This window comes from Triticum dicoccoides, chromosome 3A, assembly GCF_002162155.2.
Source record: "Triticum dicoccoides isolate Atlit2015 ecotype Zavitan chromosome 3A, WEW_v2.0, whole genome shotgun sequence".
In the NCBI taxonomy this organism is placed as follows: domain Eukaryota; kingdom Viridiplantae; phylum Streptophyta; class Magnoliopsida; order Poales; family Poaceae; genus Triticum; species Triticum dicoccoides.
The window spans coordinates 467,232,308-467,239,967 of NC_041384.1; the positions used below are offsets into that span (position 1 = coordinate 467,232,308).

General features: G+C 47.8%; 1 pseudogene; it reads right to left on the bottom strand.

The window, feature by feature from the left end:
- Window positions 1-585: 585 nt before the first annotated feature.
- LOC119268596 lies at window positions 586-6,833 on the bottom strand (annotated as a pseudogene).
- Between the last annotated feature and the right edge of the window lie 827 nt (window positions 6,834-7,660).

The following is a 7,660-nucleotide window of genomic DNA, read 5'->3' on the forward strand; positions in this document are numbered from 1 at the left end:
ACGATCATGTGGGGCAGCAAGCGCGACATATGACGTCCAAAATTAAAATCTATAGAGTACTTACCTAAACATCAACTCTACCTCGACTGTTATAGGTGAAGTTGCATTTCTCGAAATTACACAAGCATTGATTGACTATCGCTCCATGATGCCAACCTACTTTATCGGAGATATCTTTTACAACTGTGGCACAATCCAAAGCTATTAGGTCATTGGCAAGGTCTTGGCTCTTGGCCTTCCCGGCGCGCTAGGTCTTCTAGAGTCATACATCAATTATGCCACAAAATACAACTGAAGATGAGCCAAGATACAGGCCGCTTTGGTCTCGGCAAATAGCCGCAACAGCTCCTTCCATCGTTTCTTAAAATTGAACTTCGCAAAACCAACCCCTGAGGCGGGCTCCCAGGCAAACGATGGGTTATGGGTCTGCTAACCAACAAGAGCTATGTATAGCCTACTGCGGCGAGCCCAAGATGAGTCGGCCCAATAGGGGTTTCTAGCAGGTTTCAATGCATTTTTTTACGCCTTCCTTCTGTTTGCCTAAAATAAACGTTTTCCTTTTGCAATACAAGGATGGGATCAGTTGTTGTTCTGCATATTCTTTACACATATAGTCATGCAATGTACATTATCATGGTGTATTAATCAATCAACCAAAGCAAGCACTGTACCAAAATGCTAACTATTATTATCGTTAAACAGAGCATTGTCTCATTTTTCCTCAAAAACATGAAGCAAGAACCAGATTCGCCTGCCCTGGCTGTCCGGCCTGCTTGGTGGATGTATGTTTTCACATACTGCAGCATCTCGTAGTTGATAACATTTTAAACCATCAATATGTATTCCTCGAGCCATTATATCTGAGCCAATTAGAACATCTATTTTCCCTTCCTTGAAGGCTGCTAATGTCTTCCTGCAGCAGAGTTTGATCAATATGACAAGGTGAGATTAAGTTCAACATATCAGCATCTTATTCCACCATGAACATAAACAAACTTAACAAGCCGCTTTCTTAAGTTTGCACCCAAATGCACTAAACAAAGATGATCCATGGAACTTGTATAAGGTATATTCAGTCAGAGTTGATTATTTGTAGTTACTTATTTTTGTGGCTGTCTGCAACCAACTAAAGAAAATGAACTCAGGCTTACAACACGAAACAAACATGAGTAAATTACCTTCGAGTAGATTCAAACTTAAAGGGCAAGTCTTCAAAAAATCCCAGTAAAGTGCTTAGTCTGTGACTATCATCTACAGATTTGGTAAAAAAACAAGCACTTCTCCCCACACAGCTCTTGGAGAACAACAATGAGACATAGCGGCTTTATGTTTGATGTACAGATCTGAAGTAACAGCAAGGATAATGAGAACACACGGCATAGTTCACAATAGCCTTTTACACCCCTTGGGTGTTTCAGGCCTCAACATTGCTAAAAGTAACAACCAGTAAATTTGCCCACAGTGGTGGAGACAAACCAGCTTGTAAGACTCCATATTCTTAGGAATTCTGTAACGCTTCTTCCCACTATTCAACAGCAAAGGATGATGCAGCTCAAGTTGAGAAAGTTTGCTGGGTCAGTGTAGCAGAACAGACTATCTTTGCCAGTCTTGGACAGCATTTACCCTCGCTTGACACCCCTAAATGCCATAGCGTAAATTTAAGTCCACAACTGAAAGGGTCTACCAATTATCCTGACAAAGAGATGATGTGTGGGAGGGTGGGAGGGATGGCTCCCTCTTCAACATATCATTGTCGGGATTTGATGTTACTTGTGCTGTGAACGGTTGATTTCTTTATATGAAATCGGAGAGGCAAGCTCTCTTTTATCAAAAAAAAAAGTCCACAACTGAAATATAAAGTGATAAAAGAGGGCAAGAATAATACGAGAAATTGAATTAGTAGGGCAAGGCTTACGATCTTCTAATGGTAGTCAATGAATGCAGTAGAGTTTGTCCAGCAGTGCCATCCCAGAAATGATCTTGATTAGTTGGGCTAGTAAACTGGATAACTGTTGGTAACTAGGACTGGTATGCCTCTCTTTACATCCTATCTGTCTCATCAACAACCTGAAACCGCAAATTAAAAAAAAACAAGTATGCAACACTAATAAGATGCAAAACTATAGTGCTATGACTAAGTTCCATATCATCATATGCTAGAAAAATTGTACAAGCAGCAGGCCCTGTTGACAGAATAATTCTTTGGAAAGAGCACAAGCAGGGCATGCCAAACTTGTCCAGAGGCTACACTTGTAAGGTTTTGAATGTCATCCATGGAAAGTGTGTAAATGAAGAGGTGAATCTAGAAAATTGTGTTAGTCGTCCCAAAATGCCCCAAAATAATCATGTATTGCTGCTATTTGGATACAAACCAGCTAAAGTAAATCATATACACTTGCTCCAAACCCAGTGCCAGCATTACGTTTGACAGTATATGGTACTATGGTACTATGGTACTATGCACATACAAACAATAATACCTAAAATATGTATAACAGGATCTATCAACGCATCACATATGAACTTGGCCGTCCATTGTATGGAGAATGGTGCGTACAAATAGGAGACAGAAATTGTTGCCAATAAGCCTACCAAGTATTGAAGATGCTCCAGACTAAAACCTTTTGTCATGTTGATATGATCCATCAATCTTCCAGGAGTTGCCACCAATATATCAACTTTAGTCTGTGGTTCCATTTCAACATATTCATCATCAAGAGATGGATAAAGCTCCTGTTTGGACTTCTTGATCAGATCTGATATTTCGTCCGCGATGGACGATCGACCAATTGCTGATGCTACTGTCAAGCCCATCACAGGAGCAATAGCATCAAAAACCTCTTTGACCTGAAATCGCATATAAATAAACAGAAGCGCTCCCACTTGTTATGATGAATTGGAGAATATTTAAGGGATATATTGCTGGAATGGCTATTGAAATACAGACTGGCGTATATAAGTTTCTAGAAGGTAAAAAGAAAGCTCACAAACCTGCAATGCTAAATCCCGTGTAGGTAGCACAACCAAAGCACGCAAGCACCTTACTTTCCGAGTGGAAAGCGCTTGCACAATAGGCAAAGCATAGGCAAGAGTTTTGCCGGATCCAGTTGGGGAATTAATACAGATATCCCTCTGAAAAGCACCAGGACCAATTGTCTCCAGCCATGTTGATACCTGAACTAGGAAAAATGATTCAATTCCCATTCGCTGCAATGCTTCTGCCAATCTGTAACAGTAAACATAGCCCGCTGTTACATGCTATTTAAGATGTTTGCAGAGTTGAAGGGAACAAAGTTAACATGTACCTCTACAGAATAGACCAAATCTAACAGTAAAACAAGTGAAATTACTAGTTCATATGAGACTGAACAAAATTGATGGAGCCAATGGCAACAGAACTTCTAGTAGGTATGGTTAGAACCTGCCTAAATGCTAGGAGCACAAGAACCTATTCAGTGAAGCGCAACAGCGCCCTTGTTCTAAAATTGCAGGATCAAGCATCACAGATTCAGCAGGCCATAATAACAGAACAAAGATACTGCACATCACAGACAGGGAGTATGAGTATGGTATGGTACCTGGGGTCTAGGCGGGGGAGGCTCGTCACAGGGCAGCCCGAGAAGGAGTCGATGTCGACCGGGTGCCGCATCCATGGCAGGTGCGGCACGCGCTCCTCGGGCACCCCGTCCTCCAGCTCCTTCATCTTCATGGTCACCATCAGCCGCCAACAGTGGCAGATCTAGGATTTGAAAACAGGGTGGTCCTCCTAAAAGATATTACAACAAATATGAAGTGTGAACGTTGTAGTAACTAATTAGCCTTCTTCTCTATCTTCATAGCATGTCTCCGAGAAAAAGAAAAGGAGAAGCAATGTCCCCGGTCCTCTTCATTCTTCAATAGTTATGCAATCATAATTTTCTTTCTTTTTTTTTGAGCATCAGTACAGACACAAGCGCTCATATACACGCGCATACACTCACCCCTATGAACGCACACACGCACACCCTACCCCTATGAGCACCTCCGAGAGACTGAGCCGGCATATCATCTTGAGATTTACGAAGTCACCGTAGGCGCCTCGTCGTCGATGGGAACGTCTCCTCCCACTGAAAGCGTATCGCCGATCGTGCGGGGGGAACCGCTCCTCTTTTGCCCTCGAGGCCCCCCGCTCCCTAGGGTTTCCCCGCCGCCGCCGCCGCGGCGGCCGGAGCCCGCCGGAGCCGCCAGCCCCCTCCTCCCCCCGTTCCCCTTCTCCTGCCCCCACCCCTCCTCCTCGCCCCCGTACCCCCGCGCCGCCTCCCCGAGCGAGGTGGCCGGGGGGCCTGCCTCCGCGCGCCTCCGGCTCCTTCCCGCGCGCATCCCTCCTCCCGCCGCCGTCAGCCTGCGCCGCCGGCCCTCGGCCGCGTGATGCTGGCGGCGGTGGGCTTGCCCTTCCCCGCGCGCGGTCCTCCCCTGCTCGGGCGGTGATGGCCGACGGCGGTGCGCTTCGGCCGGTGGCGGTCCGGCGTCCTGGTGTGGAGGCCGGCGGTGCTCGCCTTGGTGGTGCCGCCTCTTGGCGGCGGGGTGGTCCGGTGGTGCTGGCCGGCCTGGGGCGCGTCCCCGGCCCAGATCTGGGCCCGTAGGGTTCCCTCTAGGTCCTTGCGGATCGGCTCCGGCGCGACCGCAACGCTCTCTGTATGGGGAGGCTGGGGAGAGGTTTGGACTGGGACAGCGACGCCGGCGGCGTTCCAGCTGCTGCGCGGAGGCGGGAGCTGTCCGGGCCTTTGAGGGCCCGGCCGTGCCTGTGGGGCCACGGGCCCGGTAGGCTACTGTCGTGGACGGTGGCTTCGTCGTTTTTGTCGATCCGCCGTTATCGGCATTTGTTTCTTTTCTTTTTTCTCTTTTCTTTCTTTTGGGCGTGTTTGTGCTGCTTCCGTCCCAGCCCCTCTCGTCGGTTGTATCGGTTGGTTGCTTTGTAATACAAAGCGGGGGGAAACCCTTTTTCGTCAAAGCGTATCGCCGGAAATCCTGAAATAAATCCAGGAATAATGCGAGCACCAGGATTTGAATCCTGGTGGGTTGGGGATACCACTGTCCACCTAACCAACTCAACCACAGGTTGATTCGCATCATAATTTTCTTTCTATCAATCATAATGACATAACTGAACACGAATGATGTGCAATAATATTTGTATGTGTTTGTTGGTTCGTGCACTAGACAGTGGATAGCACAGCAAAGAGCAAACCGTAAATCAAAATTAGGAAATGGACAGTGGACGAGCTGGTACCTTAAATCGAGCTAACTGCTGAGCAACGGGAGTGTTGGAGTGCGGACTGGGCGGCGGGCGCCGGCTTGCAGCTTCCAGGGGCGCCAGGCGGCCGGGGCAGGGCCGCAGGGGGCGGGAACGTGTGGTGGGCGCGGCTGGCGCCGAGCGCCGGGAGGGCTGGATGGAGAGGCGGGAGGGAGAAGGCTCCTGGGCGGCTGGGCGTCCGGCGAGGCAGGCGGGGTCGCGGGGCGGCGGGAAAGGGAGAGCGACTAGGTAAAGTGTTATTGGGCTTTTATTTTTCCCTGGCCCATGTCCAAGTGCATATGCATATAGGCCGGGGCCAAATCGCAGGGTGGGCCGCTGCCCAGCTCCGCCCCTGGCTGGCAAAAGATAGTGAAGAGTCTTATCTAAGAAAAAACCCAAAAAAGAGAGAGACAGTGAAGAGTCGTGAAGTATCTTTCTAGGCTAGTACTCTGCGCCGGCGCACCGGCGCGAGTTTCAGCCGGTCCAACCTGAGCCGTTCGATCTGGACGCGCGGGACCGTCTGATCTGTCCCGCATCTCCTTTCGTCATCCTCCGCACAGGGAAAAAGGGGGAGAAGAAAGCAAGCGCTGCCGCCGCTCGCGGGATCCCGCACGCTAGCCCCCACTGCCCTTCTTTGGACCCTCGCTGCTTCTGCTTGCCGCTGGCGCTCGCAGCCTAGGCACTGCTGGCGAAGCAAAACACCACTCGCCTTCACCGCCACCGGCGAAGCAAAAAATATCGGTTCCAGCGAAATCAAAAGACGACTGAAGCAATTTTTAGGCTGGTTCCAGCAAAATCAAAACAAAAACAAAGGGGTGGTAGCAAAAACTCATGATGCTTCGAGCAAGACTCTTGTAGTAGCAAAATGGCAACTCCTGTAGTAGCAAAAATCCGGGACGGTTGCAGCAAAAAAGAAAGCCATCACCGCCGTCGACCAACACCGCTGTTGGTGGATGTAGCAAAAATTATCTTCGGTTCCAGCAAAATCAAAATATGATTGGAGCAAAACATGTCTTCGTTTCCAGCAAAATCAAAGCATGGTTGTAGCAAAAATCGACTAGAAAAAATAGGTGATGTCATGGAGATGAATGTAGCAAAAATTCACAAAACACCAGTAGTAACAAAACCCAAAACGGTCGTAGCAAAATGGTTCACTGGTTCCAGCAAAAAATCACCATAGTAGCAGATTTGAGGTGAGTGTGTGGTAGCAAAAACATGGGTTGGTTCCAGCAAAAAAACATGGTTGTAGCAAAAATCTTGTTGCGGCGGTCATGGAGAGGAGCGCAACCAGCTGTTCCCATGGCGGCCATGGCGGCGAGCGCTAATTGCAGCACGCTCTCAATAAAACGGGGCGCCGGTTGCAGCTCCGCCGTAAGTGTGTTGTATCTAGTCACCGTGGTAACACCTGGTGATGACTGGTAGTACCTCCATCGACGAGAGGGGTGTTGGGGAGTAGGAAGGGGAGGGGGAAAAAGTAGTTTAGGGGAGTCCGACGGTGACGAGGCTCGCCGGAGCTAAAGATGCGGCGGCGCGGGTGAGAGGCGAGGGCAGACATACGAGCTCTGGAGGGGAAAAGAGAAGGGAGATAAAGAAAAAGCTATGGAGATGGAGATTGTGTGGACGAGCAGTGTTGTTGCCTATGGATAAGGACGAGCGGTGGACGCGGGACCGGGATGCATGGGCAAGTGTGAAGGAAACAGAGCGAGCGCGGACCGGCCAAAAGTTCCGCCGGCACACTGATCGTAAACGTTTCCCATCTTTCTATGCGCACGAGTGGCGTGTCGTACGTGTAGCATTTGTCGCAACCTGGGATTGTTTTTTCCCGGAGATTCATTTTTTTTAATGTTTTATCTCTTAAATCGTGTGGTCAAATCATGAATTGTTTCATCGTTGGATTTCTCATGTTAAGATCTTTGAAACTCAAGACTTAATTTCTGGGCTTCTGCCCAATGTAATTCCGGGGGGAGGGGGTAGTAAGTCTGCAATATGCAGACGATACTATCCTTTTCTTGGAAAATTCTGTTCATAAAGCTAGAAACTTTAAGTGGTTCTTATCTTGCTTTGAAACCCTCTCCAGGATGAAAATTAACTTTCATAAAAGTGATTTGATGACGATTAATGTGGAAGATGTAGTAGCTAATGAAATTGCTCAGATTTTCTGTTGTAAAAAAGGATCTTTTCCTATTAAATATTTAGGAGTGCCTTTGCATTATGACAAATTGAAGAGGGAAGATCTCCAGCCCATTATTGATAGGATTATACAAGGCATATCTGGTTGGCTTGGGAGATATCTCACCTATAGGGGGGGATTATTTTGCTATGTGCTTGTTTGATCAGTATTTCTGCTTATCTTATATTTGTTATTAAATTCTCTAAATGGGCAATCAA